Raw genomic sequence first — 18,344 nt, forward strand, 5'->3', positions numbered from 1 at the left:
AAGTGACCTAATCACACAAAGATAACAACAGTTTCTTTGGATTTATTTTTTGTGTTCTTTTCTCAATTTTAATATTATGCAGCTACTGTCAAAATTTTACTTATGCTTATTTTTGTTTCTACGATATGTGGGATTTCCCTCTGTATAGTATAAATATGTTTTATTACCATTGGTTAATAAGAAGCTGCTTTGGCCTGTGGCAAGGCAGAATATAGCAAGGCAAAAAATCCAAGCAGAAAAAGTGGAGGAAAGGAGGCAGAGTCAGAGAGATGCCATGTAGTTGCTGAAAGATAAAGATGCTAGAACCTTATCAGTAAACTACAGCCTCAAGGCAATGCACAGATTAATAGAAATGGGTTCATTTAAGATGTAAGAGCTAGCTAGGAATACACTTAAGCCATTGGGCAAATTGTAATTAATATAATTTTATGTGATTTATTCAGGTCTAGATGGCTGGGAAATGAAAAAGCGGTGTCTGTTTACAAAGATAAAAGCAGAAAAGCATAAATGCTAACATATACTTGGTATCTAATTGTAAACATATGAAATATATTTATCTCCTCGAATATTTTTATGTATGTCAAAACATTCAAAATCCTTTTCCTTTCTTTCTTTTTTTCAGTTTTAATATATTAGCATTAACTAGAAATGACAATAAAGATGCTGTGGAATCCCCCCAAAACATAAGGGAACACATTTGTCTGTTTCCATAATATAAGAATTTATTAAATAACAATAAATTCACAGGTTCAACAGTTTTAATAACATAAATTTTTCATTATATGCCAATAACTTTGTAATCTGGCCAAAGTAAATGCAGTTTCTTGTAGACAGCATTAAGCTTTTGTGCTCACAAATAAACACTAGGGAATTTGGTGTGTTAACCATATGAGCTTGTCTCTTCAATGAAAGAGATATGTATACCTGTTTTCTACCCAGAAGACTGGACATAGATTGAATGTAGTTAATAACCTTTGCTATCTATAAGGTCAGACTTAATTTAAATGCTCCAGAATTTTTATCTCAAATCATTGCTGTGGAACAATGATTCTGTACTTTGTAAAGATTTGTTTCTTGTATTGTGTTTAATAAATTGCTGATTGGCCAGTAGCCAGGCAGGAAGTAGAGGCAGAGCAACGAGAACAGGAGAATTCTGGGAAGAGGAAGGCTCGGTCAGCAGTTGTGACCCAGCCTCAGAGGAAGCAAGATGAGAATGCCTCACTGATAAAGGTACCAAGCCACATGGTTAAGAATTATGGCCTAATATAAGTTATAAGAAGCCTAAGCTAATAGGCCAACCAGTTTGTGATTAATGTAGACCTCTGTGTGCTTTCTTTGGGACCGAATGGCTGTGGAACCAGGAAAGACATAAATCTCTACCATCACTTCATCCCTAGTTCTTTATCTTGAGCACTGTTTGATTCTGTCCTTAGGGCAAATTTCAAAAGTACTTTAGCTTGGTGAACTCTATGTCACCTGTATAACCCAGACCACATCTTATCCTCCCCTATCCCTTTGCCTTAAACTTTATTGTATGCATAGGATTGAAATGATTTTACCAGGAAACTTTTTTTCAAAATTTTATTGTACTTAAATATGTCTAAAATAAGCTGTCCAATAGGTAAGTACTGTTGAAACAGATTTCATTCTTGTCTCATGCATATAAAACCTCTTCTGGACATGGCATTTACAGGGACCCACTCACCGAGTAAATAAATTCTTTATTCCAATGTTGTATATTTTATTTTATCTTCATTTTCATTCTTTGAGAATTTTGAACAACATATTTTTTTTACTATATCCTTTTCCCTTTCCAAGTCTCAAACTCTTAATAGATTCATTCCCTTCCTATTGACTTTGTGTCCCATCCATGCAGTTAAGATAAGGCCAATTTGTGATGCACAAATGTTATTGAATGTGTGGTCTTCAAATAGAATACAGTTGATTTATGAGGGACAACAGTTTCAGAAAAAAACTGATCTTTCCTTTCCTAGCAGTTAAGAATTGGCAATGGCTTCTGGTATGGTGGTGGAACTTTGTACCCAGCACACCATTCCATGCTATGATTGGGTCAAGTTTAGGCTTGCACAGGTCTTAAGCATGGTGTCACTACTGCTACAAGTTCATTTGAGTAGCTTCTCTGTCATGTCAAGAAGACACTGTATAGAATATATTTTGATATATTCTATCCTCCATCCTCTCTAGGCCTCCAGCCATCCCTGCTGGTCTGATTCTTTCTATTCTAGAGAGCACTCTTTCTACTGTAGAACAGCCCTCTCTGTCTCTGTCTCTGTCTCTGTCTCTCTCTCTCTCTCTGCATGTGTGTGTGTGTGTGTGTGTGTCTGTCTGTCTGTCTGTCTGTCTGTCTATCTGTGTGTCTGCCTTTTTCATGACCCAAAGAGTTTCATTAGGATTTCTTATAAGAGTGTAAGTAAAAATTTATTTACACGACTATGGGTAACTTCACAGTGATTACACCACTAAAGAAAATATTTTACCCTTTCCTATTTGTAGTAAGGGGCTGTGGGCAGGCCTGCTTTTTGTCCCGCCCAGCTCCCGCATGGCTAGCTTAGCCCTGTAAATAACAACACACAAATTGTATTTATTTAAATACTGTCTGGCCCATTATCTCTAGAGAGTTAGTTACTGGCTAACTCTCACATCTTGATTAACCCATTTTTAATAATCTGTATAGCACCACAAGGTGGTGGCTTACCAGAAAGATTCAGCATGTCTAACCTGGTGGCTGGCTCCATGGCGTTTGCCCCATTGCCCTCTTCCCAGCATTCTGTTCTGTTTACTCCGCCTACCTAATTTTCTGTCCTATCAAGGGGCCAAGGCAGTCTCTTTATTGACCAATGAAAATAACACAATAGACAGATAACCCTCCTCCATCACCTATTAGTCATTAATTGCATATAAGTCTTTAAGTAGGGTTGGGGCCCCATTTTCCTCTCTTCAGTTTATGACACAATAGTGATGAGGCCTAATTTTTGTAGATTCTGTGAAGATAATCACCACTGCTGTGAACTCAAGAAAGCAAAGCATGCTGTGCTTAGAAATCAATGTCCTGTAGAATCTCCATCTTTCTTCAGCTCCTTGACTTTTTCTACCCTATCTGAGCCTTGGAGGGCATAGTACAGGTGTTTCATGTATGATTGAGCCATGAATAGTCACTTATACTAGGTGTTTTGCTGAATTCATCAAAGTACCATCAACTAATTTTCTTTTAATAGTCAACAGTATTTCTTGTTTTGTGTGTTGTTTATACATAATGAAACATTGGTAAATTAGATAGCTCATCTTGAAAAAAATGGGTGGATTCTTTTCTATATATATTATGATGCCTTTAGCAAACTGGGACCTCTTTGTTTTGAATTGTGGTATCCTTTTGTTTTCTTTTGTCTGACTACTGTGGCTAGAATTTCTATCAATATGTTGCATAAAATTTATGAAGCTAGGTTTATTGGGTCTTGTCTATAATTTTGGAATTCCAGAATTTGAAACAGGATGATTTCCATGAGTTTCATACCAGCTTGGGATTAAAAGTGAGATCCTGCATATAGACCTTATTGATGACTAATGAAGGTATTACACACTTTGGATACAGCAATTGGAGGAATTAAGGCGAATCTGACCTGGAAACCTTCTCCCCGAGGACTAGATTGCATAGTATATAATAAGGTGCTATGTAGGTTGACAGGGAGAAAAGCAATTAAAAGTCCTACAGCCCAGCTGTGACGCCTATGAACCCCAACAATGATTAGCAAGGTAAGGCATCCCTAAAGGTGCAGGAGTGGCACTTACCTCTTGGTAGTATCCAACAGTTGTCTAATTAACCCACTCCAGGAGGAAAATCCTCCTTGGTACTGGCAACCTAGACAACTACCCATCGCTAATGAGGTCATGGATCTTAGGAGTGAATCTACTACTCCTTTTAGCTAAATCATTATAATTCTTTACTGCATTCTAATCACTTTTATACCCACAAATAACTGGCTCTCACCTCTCATCAAAGAAGTTTCTTTTCACAGCAATGAGAGTTCATTAAAATAAAGCCCAAACCAATCAAAATACAGAGAACAGCAGGCTATAGAACCAACCTCCAAGTGATACATTTGCAACTCAACCCCCACACCTAAGACTCAGGGAAGAGAAAGCTTCCAGAATTTTGTTAGAAGTCAGAGGACCAGGATGTCTGCTGAAAGATTTTATCTTCTGCACACTGAAAAGGAAGCTAAGACCATGAAATGTCAACAGTACAGCTTTCCAAACAAGACCTATACAATGACATCAGTTGGCACACTAGTGCAAATGGTTGAATTTTCATGGAGAATAAGTAGTATCCAATATGTATGTCACAGATTTTGCTGACCAGCATGTCCATTATTGCTTTCTACTATTTTTTTATTCCTGTCATTTTTTTAAAACTCTGAATTATTCAGAGAGTTTTACTAAAGCCCAAGACTATTAGATTTGACTTAATAACTAAGCCCTAACTTCATTTTATTGTGATCAGAAAATATTTTCTGAAGATATGATCCTTAAAATCTCAAGTAAGGGCCAGCATGATGACCTGTGCCTTTCATCACAGCACTGGAGAGGCAGAGGTACCCCGATCTCTGTGGATTCAAGATCAGCTTAGTCTACATAGTGAGTGCTAGGGAAGGCAGGTCTGCATAATGAAACCTTTCTCAAAACAAGCAAACACAAGTAAATCTGAGATCTACTCAAATGTGTTTTCTCCTCTGAGCACCATATATATACACACACACACACACACACACACACACACACACACACACACACACATATATATATATATATATATATATATATATATATATATATATATATGTGCTCTCGGTCAGTCTGTACAGTCTGTCTGTCTGATCCCAGATCTGTTATTCTTTTCCTATGTTTCCTTTAGTAAAAAACAAGATTTGAGAGTTTCTGTGAAGCTTCCTCAATAAAAATATAATATGATTTGTTTTAGCTATTTAACTATATAGCTAAATATATTATTTATATTCTGGTTTGCTCCATGTACTAAAATTATTCCATTTAACTGTATACTACTTAAAATATTAACATATTTATAGTAACTTGAACTTATTTTTACCTTTTCCATAAAAATAGTACCTGTCTGATCTATTTTGCTTGGTATGGTTTGCTTTGTATTTCTCCTAGTAATTTCTATTTCATTCTTTATCTCCAACATTCCTATGATCTGTTGTTGTGCCTCTTTGTGTTTTCTTTGATTCAGTGAAGCTAGTCTCTCCTTAAGATGATAACCACTGTAGATTTCTCTGATTTTATTTTGTCTTAAGTTTCATTACAGAAATTGTGCTCCTGTAGTGCGCGAAGTAGTTTAGCTCCTCACTACACTAAAATTTTTACAATTGCTCTTTGCTGGTTTTTTCAGCACTGTAGTAGTAGTAGTAGTAGTAATTATAATTATAATAATAACAACAATAATAATAAATTCTAAAAAGAATAACTATGGGAGTGAGGCCAGGCACATGCACCATGGTATGCATTATGTAGTCAGAGGACAACTTGTAGAAGTCTGTTCCCTCCTTCCATCATGTGAGTTCTGACAATCAAACTCAGGTCTGCGGGCCCGGCAGCAAGTCTCTTTACCCAGGGAGTCATCTTACCAACACCCTCAAACCTAGAGCCTTCAGTTGTATTTTTGGACTGGAGATTTTTTTTCTAATTTTGTTCAAGTCTAGTTTATAATTTTCCTTTAATTTTTATTGTTTTCTAAGTCACAACAAAAAAGTATCTATAACAATGTTGAAAAATATTCTATGCTTTGTTCTGGGACTCTTATGACTTTAATTTGCATATGCAAATATAAACTGCAAGTTAGTCTGTCTTGATGGACAGCAAAGAAGTGGAGTTTCTGTCTCATCTACTTCTGTCTTATCATTTTTTTTCTCATCTACTCATCAAATTTTCCTTGTGAATTCCCAGGGCCTGGGCTCTAGTCCACCCTGCAGAAACCAAAATCAGTACATGCTCAGTTCCTTATAAAAAAAAGCATTTGTATATAGCCTACATACTCCTAAGATACCTATGGATTACTTGTAATGACTAATAAAAGTCATACAAATGCTGATCATACTTCATTATTTAGGAAGTTATAAGAAAAATTGAACATGCTCAGTAAAAAGCAGTCATTAAAGATTAGCTTCATCTTTGATTATCAGTTGATTGAATCTGTCAATGCAGAATCCATAGAAGTAGAGACCTAGGTATCAATTTTGACTTTTCATTAAAATGTATGTCCCTGTAATGTTTAATATGACTATTAATCTGCTGGTGGGAATGCAAATTTATGCAGTCACTTTGGAAACCAATATGGTGGCTTTTCAGAAAATTGAGATTCAATCTACCTCGGGACCCAGCAATACCACTCTTGGGTATATACACAAAGGATATTTAATCATATTACAAGAACATGTCAATAATGTCCACAGCAGCATCATTCATAATAGCCAGAACCTGGAAAAACCTAGATGCCCCTCAACCAAAGAATGGATAAAGAAAATGTGGTACATTTAGACAGTGGAGTTTTACTCAACTGTAAAAACACAATGACATAATGACATCTTGAAATTTGCAGGCAAATGGATGGAACTAGAAAATCCACCCAGATTGAGTAAACCCAGACTGAGAAAGACAAACACTGTATATCTAAATGGATATTAGATGTAAAGGAAGGGATAACCAGGCTACAATCCTCAGTTCCAGAGAGACTAGGAAACAAGGAGGACCCTTAAAGGGACACATGAATCACCTTGGGAAGGGGAATAAGATATCCTGAGTAAATTTGGGGCAGGGGAGTGATGAAGAGAAGGGGGATGGGAACATGAGGAAAGACGATGGTCAAGGTGGGGAGGGATGGAGTTTGAGAGCAATAAAATAGATATCTTGATAGAGAGAGCCACTAGGGGTTAGGGAGAAACCTGATGCTAGGGAAACTCCCGGGAATCCAAAAGGATGACCTAAGCTAAGCTCCTAGCAATAGTGGAGACAGTGCCTGAACTGGCCTTCCCCTGTAATCAGATTGGTGAATACTCCACCTGTCATCATAGAGCCTTCATCCAAAAACTGATGGAACCAGATATAGAGATCCACAACCAAGCACCAGATGGAGCTCTGGGAATCCAGTCGAAGAGAGGGAGAATGGAATATATAAGCAAGAGCGGTCAAGATCACAGTGGAGAAATCTACAGAGAAAACTGAGCCAAGCTCATGGAAAGTCATGAACTCTCTACCAACAGCTGTGGAGCCTCCATGAGACCCTCCACATATGGAAGACAGTGGGGAAGCTTGAATTATCAGTGGGAACCCTGGCAGTAGGACCAGAATCTATCCCTGGTACATGAGCTAGCTTGTTGGAGCCCATTCCCCATGGTGGGTTGTTATTTTTGCCTTAACGTAGAGGGGAGGGGTTTGTTCCTGCCTCAACTCAATGTACCAGATTTTGCTGACTCCCCATGGGGGAGTGAATGGGAGGTGGGCTGAGGTGGGGATGGGGGGAGGTGAGGTGGGAGGGAGGAGGAGGGATGGAAGAGACAGCTGTAGTTGGAATGTGAAATGAAATTTAAAAATTAAATTAATTTGAAAAAAGAAAATACCACTTTACCATTTCTTGAATAATTTCCCAAAGCATATTTACCAAAGAGTATCAGGGGAGAATGTTTGATGGAGTTTGAAACAGCATAAATATAGTTGTCCACATTTTATTCTACATAGAGAATTTTAATATCTTGTTAGTAGATAATTTTCCAAACTTCTTTCATCAAGGACCCTTTCAGATCATCCTAGAAAAGTCTGAGATAGAGACGAGGATGAAATCAAAGAGAACCATTTGAGAAACACTCACAGCTGCATCTCTTCCAGGTGAGCAATTACCTGACTCTGTCTTGTGGGCCACCTGAGAACAGCATTACACATCGGGTGTAAAACAGGAAGAGCTTGCAGAAATAAAGAGGCTTGGTGGAACATGTTTACAGCCAGGGCCTTGGTCGCTAGCACTGATGCATAGCAGGTCATAACTGAGTGTCAGAAACAGTTTATACAGCAGCTGCCTCCCAGGCGCTCTGGCTGTAAGTGGCATGTCTATTGTCACTTTCTTATTTTCCCTGTGCTTTCTATAAGGTGACAGGAGATAACTCTTACTTAGAAAACTGGGTATCTCGCCTCTCCCACCTGGAGTGTCTGAGATGTTAAGTCCATTATGCTCAATTCATGTGATGGATTTCAAAGTACTGTAGATATAACTATGGGATAGATCACTGTACTTTTTTTTAAGTTTCTTTCATTGTGTTTTTGAAATTATAATTAATAACAACAGTTCTCTTTTCCCTTCCTCTCTCCAAACCTTCCTATGTATTTATCCCGACTCTCCTTCAAATGCATGGCCATATTTTCATAATTGTTATCGTGTGCATATATACATATATATTTTTTCTAAATTTCATGCATATATATGTATGTATATAGATATATATTCATAAATATAAACTGTTTAAGTCATATAATGATCTCTGTATTGTGTTTTTAGAGCTGACCGATTGGCACTGGACAACCAGTTGGCGTGTTCTTCCCTAGAGAAGGCCACATCTCTTGTTCCCAGATTTCCTCAGTTGCCTGTAACCCCTTGTGTAGGCCTGAGGCCTCATGGACTTTTGTCTATCCAGTTCGGTATATTCATTGATGTCATAATTGTTTATCTTATACCTCTTCCTTGAGTACTAACTTTCATGGTACAAGAAGGCCCAATGCAAACTTCCAAAAGAGGGAAGCAACCAATAGTCCCATTCACTTATGATACCTATGAGCCACACCAATGACCAGCATGGCACAATAGCACACTAATTGAATTTAAAACCTGTTCAAGAAGAGGGTCACTATGCCTTGTATTGGGAATCTATCTACTCAGTGCTATTGAAGTCATGGTTATTGAGGAAAATCCACAACCACTATTTTACTAAACCAATACAACCAGTACAACAATCTGTAAGTATTTGTCCTTATGCTGATAAGTGTAGTCTTCACAGTTTCTCAAGGAATCTTCTGTTTGTAGCAGAGACCACTGCAGAAATCTATAACCAATCAACAGACAGAGTTGTGAAGCCCAGTCCCAGTGGGTACATCTACAAACAATTTCAGTGCCTAAAGCTTGGGGAACATTGTGGAAGGACAGAAAGACTGTAAAAGCCAGAGGGTCAGTGAGTTAGAGACTGTCTCCTAGTAATGTCAGAATCTACACCTGTAGGTCCCATCACTCCACCTGTACACGGAGGTCTGAAGCTCCGGATGGGAAAGGTTGAAATGTGGCCAGGAGGGCACAAAAGCAAGTGCTGTAGATGTTCTCACAGATTAACTAACTCAGTTAACTGTGCACCCTTTTTAGGTGCTCTGGGCCTTGGAAAATAGGAGGGGTATTTCTTCTAGGTGTTCATTTGAGTTAGGCCAGTAGCATACAGCAGAAGAGAAATGTATCAATATTTATTGCTTGCTGAAATATATTTATGTGTCATTATCAGACTTAAGGATGAAAGTTGTTTCTCAGAGGTTGCATTATAGATAACTTGAGCGACTGTCTATCTTCTTTTGGCTAGTTTTGACTTTTGTCATGAAGCCCAATGTCTAAAATGGGAATTGACAGAAATACAAAACACTGACCTATCACAGGACACAAATCTCTTTGTACCTCTGTTTCCATCTGTCTGTCCCTATCTCTCTACTGTCCCCCCAACAATTTTATCTATCAAAAATGTTGTATTGGGGCAATCAGATCCACTTTCTAAAGTTTATGACTCAGAAAAAATACTCTCTTATTAAGCTGAACCAAATTGAATAAGTTTCTGTTACAATTGCATACAGTAAAAGTAAATAATAAAATGTGCATTTGATCATATTGGGTTCCTTCCCCAGCCTTAATATAGGGGAGGTGCTTAGCCTTCCTGCAACTTGATATGTTATATTTTTGTTCATATCCATGGAAGGCTTGTACTTTTTGAAATAAAAATGGAGGAAGAGAGAGTGGTTGGGGGAGGGAAAGTGTGGGGAGCACTGGGAGGAAAGAAAAGAGGGGAAACTGCTGTCAGGATGTAAAATAAATACATTTAAAAAATATACAATTGAAGTGCATGTGAAAATAGAATTTTGGATCAAATTTATTTTATTTAAAGATGAGTTTTTCCTAATCTCATAACCATAAATATATAGAAATAGATAAAGCAATAAATACAGTTGATAGAGATATGGTTGTGAATCACTATATTCAATAAGGCAAGATTAAACCAACCACAATTTAATGACTATCAATACTAATGCTTAACAATGTATTTGAGGGTATACTATATATAGCTTATAAAGAAGTTTAACTTACGATTTTAGAAAAGTTTACAATGGTTTATAGAAGTTGTGCTTTGGTTTATTAGGAATGAAGATAAAAAGAGACAGGATAACATGTGAATTATCTTTCAAAAATAGAGCTAGTTGAACTAAATGAAAATTAATGTTTTATGTTACAGGATAGGATATTGTTGCATCTTTGGGTCTCAAACTGGGCTGCAAATTCATTCAAAACTCCCTGGATGGATGGATAGATAGATAGATAGATAGATAGATAGATAGATAGATAGATAGATGATAGATAGATAGATAGATATAGAGATAGACATATAAATGTATGCATATATTGTGTGATTATATTCATATTTATATAAATTATAACTCATATGTATGAAGATATTTATTATATATGCTTCCTGATCATCATACACAATCATCTACAAGGCAGTTTTTAAAGCTTAATCCCCTAAACCATGAATATCAGGAAGTATTGTGACTATGGATTTCTTTCATTGAAGAACTGTTTGTCTCTCTTCTAAATCTCTGGAGCAGAGACTAATATATTTCCAGTGTATCTTTTAAGCAAAATTATACAGCCAGGAGCACAGGTGCATGTCTTTAACCTGAGCACTCCAGAGGCAGAATCAGGCAAACCATGCATTTGCTCATCATAATAGTGCCTGATTACCCAGTGCCACAGGTCCATCTTCTCTCCTCCGAGCCCAGGGCGGCCGGCTCCCGGCAAGCATGAGGATCTTCTTGTCCGCTCAGGCCATCACGGTGCTGGGCAACGCAACACTTTCTCCTCCGAGCCCCAAACTTCCACTGTCTTAATTTCGTGGGAAAATTCCCTTGTGTAGATTTAAATTTTAATTTTCCCGCATTGTTTCTGTGTTCGTCTTCCATCTTGCTCTAGCATTTCTCATTTGTTTATTATGAATCATTATTTTAGTTTGTTTTATGTTTTCTTTTCTCTTGGCAGAAACGGAAACAGGAATGAAAGACTTTTATCACACTAAATTCCCTGGAAGAAATCAGACACATTGGCACCTGTAATAACAGCACTGGGGAAGCAGACAGAGGATTACAATGACTTTCAGGCTAACCTGGGCTACTGTAGAAATCCTGTCTCAGAAGTCAAAAGAGAGAGAGAGAGAGAGAGAGAGAGAGAGAGAGAGAGAGAGAGAGAGAGAGAGAGAGAGAAAGAGATGGGGGGGCAAAGAGACAACTGCATTCTAAAATGGTTTGATTACATTTTCAGAGAGGTGGTGTGTTTAAGGAAACTAAAACCCTATATTACTGTTGATAATTTTATTTTTACATTTATATTTGTAGTCTGTACCCCATATACCAGAAGGGGGCAGCATAACGCTGATAGAATTGGCTTTGCCCACAAACTCTCTTTCTCTGGTCCTGGAAGACATGCTGCTTTCTATCTTCTTGCCTAAAAGAAGCTCCATTGTCACATCCTTTGCAGGACTTTGCCTAAGAAATTTTGTTCCCTCTTCTTTATATTTGAGTTTATAAACGATCAAGATTAAAAGCTGGTTGAAGTTTTCTTTTATTTTCAAGTTATGTTGTCCTTAAACAATGTGTCCTAAGATAAACCAGTTTAGAGTCAAGAACATTCGTTAAGACAAAGAATAGCTAGGATAACACATAATTAGTAGACACAAATATGACAAAGATCGTTGTCAATTTATCTCCTTCTGCCTACACTTCCTATGACACTGCCTCTTTGACCATTATCTAAACTGTAATATGAACTTTCAACGATTAAGGGAGAAAAATACTAAACAGTATAATAATTCAGAGGTATAGTTACAGAAAATAATGTAATTTGACAAGTGCTTTAAAGAAAAGTTTGTAGGGTTCTGAGACCCATAGTAGGAAGGCTGGCCAGAAATTACCAGCCTACAGAAAGGTTAATTTTATTCAATCACATTTGTCATTTCTTGGTCTTAGTTTCTTAAATATTGAAATGTCTCCAATAAGTTCTTGCCTGTATGTATCTTGAGGTGCTTCCGCTTCCCCTGTGCTTTCTGCTTAACTATTTCAGTATTTTGTGGCTCAGTACAGGTTTATTCTCTGATGTAGGTGGGTCTTCTTTCTATGTGTTGCTTTCATTGGTTAATTAATAAAGACACTGCTTGTCCTGATAGGTCAGAACATAGGTGGGTGGAGTAGACAGAACAGAATGCTGGGAAGAAGGGAAGTGAGGCAGACGCCATGCTTTCCTGGTAAGCCATGACCTCGTGGTGGCATACAGATTATTAGATATGGGTTACATTTCATTGGGGAAAACTTATTTTCCTTCTACCAGCTGGTACCAATTTCAGATAGCTTCATGGTTATAGGTGACAGTGACTGTTGAAGAAAAAAAGTGCTCATACCTTGGATATGTAATGCCCCTCTTTTCTAAGCCACTCTCTCCCCCTCTCTGTCTCTCTCTGTCTCTGTCTCTCTCTGTCTCTGTCTCTCTCTCTCTCTCTCTCTCTCACACACACACACACACACACACACACACACCAAGTTCCACATAATTTATTTCATCAAGTTTTAGTGCAACAAGAAGGGTTTCACCATGAGCAATCCCTTAATTTTGGACTCTTAGTTGAAATAAGAAATTCCTGTTTCATATAAATTCCTCAAACAAAACATCCCAAAATATTCACAGAACTGATTAAGACAACCCTGCATTTAAATTATTTCTACCTCTCATCCCTAGTTCAACCTTTTTATCAGATTCTGCAGTCATCAGTTGAAAGGATCATGCAGGCTTCAGTTGAAAAATGGTCATTATTCATCAAAATTCAGGGCTTATTAGTTTTTAAGCTGAGCACACTTATCCTAGAAGTATGCTTCTATATAGCCCTAATGTGTTGATGTGTCATTGGGGAATGAAAACAGTGACTTATTCTTGGAGCAGCTTGACCAAGAGTAAACCCAAATTTGATTTCTCCATGTCTGTCTACTCTGCATTCTGGCCTTTCGGTTGTCCCTGTGTGTTGTGATATAGGTGTGTGATCTGTCTCTACTACTGCCAGTGAGTTGTGGCTACACACTATGCCTGTGTCTGTGTCCATCTGCAACAAAGGGCTTTGCTCTATATTTATTGAAAATACAGAAAACATGGTGTAGGGAAAGAAATGGGAATTTTTTTTTTTTTACAAACACCCTTAACAAAGTTTTACAAGGGAAAAAGTTACTTCAATGGCTTCCACTCAACCACAATAGCTTTTATGACCTAAAACAGATGTTATCAGCCTATGTACACATGTAGCTCCTAACATGCATGTGATATTCATTGTTTAATTTATCTTTCTATCTCCTGTTGCTTTCAGCAACTGAGTACCAAGACACACACATGAACACACACTTTGTTCTGGGTCAGACCCCTGGAAAGGTCCATAACTCAAAATTAAAGCTGTGCATTTATCTCTAGTAGCAAAAGTTGATTGCATGAAAAATCTAAGGTATGATAAAGTTGGTCACATTGCTTTTTTGAAGGTAAATTAAGCTTAAACAAGCTGCTCAAATGATAGGCTAGCAGGTTATGTACACAGTCTTAAATCTAAAGGCATGTTATTAGCTTTGTTACAAGTTTGGCAAAAGTCCACTCTCTTTAGCACTAAGAGACACTTTCAGAAAAATAAAAAACCACACCCTAGTAAACAACAGAGAACCTAGATGAAAGTGGAGTTCTAGTGGCCTGTTCAAGCGGTCCTACTTCAAACTTTTCTTTTGAGTTAAACAAAAATGTACATAGAGTTTTGTAAAAGAAAAGCACTTGGCAATTTTTAGGATTATTGGTAATGTAATCGTAATTTTAATGATAATATTTAGTATTTATATCACAGAACAGGAACATGAAGCTAATATTGGAGGAGCTGAAACTCTGAAATTCTCTTTGCTTACATGTCAGTTACTTGCTGATGGAGGAGGGTTATCTGTCTATTGTGTTATTTTCATTGGTCAATAAAGAGACTGCCTTGGCCCCTTGATAGGACAGAAAATTAGGTAGGCGGAGTAAACAGAACAGAATGCTGGGAAGAGGGCTATGAGGCAGACGCCATGGAGCCAGCCACCAGGTCAGACATGCTAAATCTCTCCCGGTAAACCACGACCTCGTGATGCTACACAGATGGTTAGAAATGGGTTAATCAAGATGTGAGAGTTAGCCAGTAACTAACTCTCTAGAGATAATGGGCCAGGCAGTGCTTAAATGAATACAATTTGTGTGTTGTTATTTCCGGGGCTAAGCTAGCCGTGCAGGAGCCGGGTGAGGCGAAAAGCAGGCCTGCCCGCAGCTCCTCACTACAGATGGTGCCCACGTGGATAACTGAATCCACAGAAAGCTTGAGAAAGCTTGGGAAAGAATAGAGTAAAGCATGTTTTCTTGGTAGCAACAATTTCTCGGGTCTACTCTGCTTGCTAGAGGCAAGCAAATGCTCTCATCTAAGAGAGGCTTCTTGACTCAGCTTTAGCTGCAAAACCCTGCAGCTCATTAAGAGGTCCTGCCACAAAACACTTACGGTGTTGATCAAAAGCTGAATGCATGCTTTTCGGTTTTCAGCCGTAGCAGGAAAAAAGCTGCGCTGTTTTAAAATGCCGGCTTTCTGGACTGTCCTGCCAGGGCAATCTCTGACTCTTTCAGACAGGCAGTCCGACTGAGTGTGGTCTGTGAGCAAAATGCTCCAGCTTGCTTGCTGGCACGAACCTTGAAATGCCATAGAGTTGTGGCAGTAAAAGGCTCCAGTGGTACCTCTACCATGAGTCTGGAAAGCTAAGGAATGGACTGGATCTAGCCGTCAAAGTCACGGTTTTAGACTCATATGATCAGAAAAAGAGAGATATACAGTAAAAAGAGATTCAAAGAGGAAGAAAACCTCTAAATGGTTTACTATGAGTTAAAAATATATGCAGGTTAAAAGGTTAAAGTCATTAAAAATAAAAAAGAAAGGGAGATATAGCGTGTGGTGGTATACACCTTTAATCCCAATGCCTGGGAAGCAGAGACAGATCTCTGTGAGTTCAAGGTGTGTTAGCACACACCTTTAATCCAAGTGCTGGGGAGGCTGAGACAGTGGGATCTCTTGAGTTCAAGGACAGCCTGGTCTACAGAGTTATTCCAGGACAAAGATATACAGAGAACCAGTCTCAAAAAGTAAAAGTAAAAGAAATAGAGGTTAAAATAAAGCCATCATAAAGATGGAAAATACACAGAGAATCTTGATACTGTATGCTATTATGCTCTCTTTGAATTGTTTGAATGCTGAGGAAGAAGCAACAGCTGCTAAAAGATATTTGTTTATAAATGCTGCTGAACTAATCCAAGATAGATATGTTCAAAATACCTTGACTTCTGAATTTGGATCTAAGGATATGATACTTTGGAAAGGAGGTTCTTCTTTTGTTTTCACAGAGGATGAGACCCTGTGGATTGCTTCTATCCCAATATGGTATGATAGACCACGTCCTCCTGAAAGGTTACTGTGAACACCCTCAAGAAATTACTTCACTCAACTGCCAACTGAGATGAACCTGGCAGACAGGTTTTACCATGAAAGACCTGATTAACAGCGCCCCTATTCAGCAGGAAGAAGTTTGGAGAGAAATAACTACGTACATATTCCCAGATATTGTTTATAAATGTTCTTTTACATTTAAAGGGGGATATGATATAGATATGAATAATTTCATTGGTATGGATTTTAAGGTCAATTTTGTTATATGTATATATATTTCTGATCTTGATTGATGTATTGTGATTGTATAGTTCATTTAAAAATGCAATGTATAATTAAAAATATAGGTTGTTAATGGGTAATCATCGATAATAGTCAAGCTTGTAGTAATGTTAGTTTGATTTTCTAGATGTGCATAGATATATTTCAGAGAGACATTCTTCATATCTTTCAAAGACTACATAACATAGCATTTAATGTTTTAATAACTTAGAACAATGAGACAAGTCTGCTCCTGGCAGCACCAATCTACTTCAAGAGGAAGTTGGGCATCGAAGAGGCTCCTTATGGAGTTGGTTAGCCATTTGGGCAAGAAACTGCTCTTGCCTGGACTGTTGTATAAACTGGATACAGAGAACCCACAGAGAGAGAACTGCTAAACTTGCCTAAAGGTGAGATGATCTTTCGAGGTTCTTGATTCATGAAAGAGTCTGCGAGACATTCTGCAGGACACAGCAGATAGTGACTGAACTGCCTTTGAAATTTCCTGCTTCATGGAAATGTCTCTGGATATTATGGGCCTGAAGGCCAAAGATGGGTGCCCCAACGATACAGAGGAACTTTGGGTGACTGTCAAGGCAACAAGATGTCTCTGTCATTTCTAGAGTTTTGGAAGTTGCTTAATTCTTGTTAACTTATGTAATATTATATCCTTCTGGAGTCTTTGATAGAATGGATAGTCATAGTTATAGTTTTCCATTATTTATGATAAAGATATAGTTATAAATATTGTGACTGTAATTCTTACTTGATAACTGTTTTGTTATATATAATTTTACTATGTTAAAATGAAAGCCTTTCTTTTTTGTTTAAACAGAAAAAGGGGAAATGATGGAGGAGGGTTATCTGTCTATTGTGTTATTTTCATTGGTCAGTAAAGAGACTGCCTTGGCCCCTTGATAGGACAGAAAATTAGGTAGGCGGAGTAAACAGAACAGAATGCTGGGAAGAGGGCTATGAGGCAGACACCATGGAGCCAGCCACCAGGTCAGACATGCTAAATCTCTCCCGGTAAGCCACGACCTCGTGATGCTACACAGATGGTTAGAAATGGGTTAATCAAGATGTGAGAGTTAGCCAGTAACTAACTCTCTAGAGATAATGGGCCAGACAGTGCTTAAATGAATACAATTTGTGTGTTGTTATTTCCGGGGCTAAGCTAGCCGTGCAGGAGCCGGGTGAGGCGAAAAGCAGGCCTGCCCGCAGCTCCTCACTACAACTTGCATGTCCAACTCAAGTTAGACTCTACTTAAAACATTTACCTGCTCCGAGGTGTGGATGGGAGGCGGGGGAGATGGGGAAGGGAGTGGGAGGAGAGGAGGGGAAATTGTAGTTTAATATGTAAAATGAATTTTAAAAAGGAAAAAAAAGAAATTAAAAAATTAATAGAGTGACTTTCATTGCATTAGTATTTGATTTAAATTTAGTTGTGTAAGTTACTTTTCTACTCCTGAGATGAAACATGACCAAAGCAACATACAGATGTTTATTTGGACTTCGAGAGGGATGCATCCAGCGTGGCATGGAGGCATAACAGCAAGTGGCAGATGTGGCAACAGGGACTCGAAGTTAAGGGCTTACATCTCCAACTACAAACACGAAGCAGGGAGAGTGAACTAGGGATTGAGTTAGCCTTTAAACTCTCAAAGCTCATCCTTAGTGACAAAATTCTTTCAGCACAGAAGAACTTCGAATGGCCAAAAGACACTTAAGGTCATGCTCAACATCCTTAGCGATCAGGGAAATGCAAATCAAAACAACTATGAGATACCATTTTACACCGGTCAGATTAGCTAAAGTCAAAAACACCAATGATAGCCTATGCTGGAGAGGATGTGGAGAGAGGGGAACTCTCATCCATTGTTGGTGGGAATGCAAACTTGTGCAGCCACTGTGGAAATCAGTGTGGCGGTTTCTCAGAAAACTGGGAGTCAACCTCCCTCAAGACCCAGCAGTTTCACTCTTGGGATTATACCCAAGAGATGCCCTATCATACCACAAAAGCATTTGTTCAACTATGTTCATAACAGCACTATTTGTAATAGCCAGAACCTGGAAACAACCTAAGTGCCCCTCAATAGAAGAATGGTTAAAGAAGGTGTGGAATATATACACATTAGAGTTTTACTCAGCGGTAAAAAACAATGACATCTTGAATTTTTCGTGCAAATGGATGGAAAAAGAAAACGCTTTACTGAGTGAGGTAAGCCAGACCCAAAA

General features: G+C 38.2%; 1 long non-coding RNA gene across 3 annotated transcripts in view; it reads left to right on the forward strand.

Annotated features, from left to right (window-relative positions):
* Positions 1-10,532, forward strand: part of LOC125414831 (uncharacterized) — a 42,389-nt gene extending 31,857 nt beyond the window's left edge. For all 3 annotated transcript variants that reach the window (XR_015735246.1, XR_014997796.2, XR_015735247.1), the window contains exons 2-4: positions 7,104-7,389; positions 7,819-7,914; positions 8,579-10,532. This is a non-coding gene — a long non-coding RNA (uncharacterized LOC125414831). The remainder of the gene's footprint in view (positions 1-7,103; positions 7,390-7,818; positions 7,915-8,578) is intronic.
* Positions 10,533-18,344: the final 7,812 nt, after the last annotated feature.

Source organism: Myodes glareolus, chromosome 17 (assembly GCF_982192425.1).
Source record: "Myodes glareolus chromosome 17, mMyoGla1.1, whole genome shotgun sequence".
Lineage (NCBI taxonomy): Eukaryota > Metazoa > Chordata > Mammalia > Rodentia > Cricetidae > Myodes > Myodes glareolus.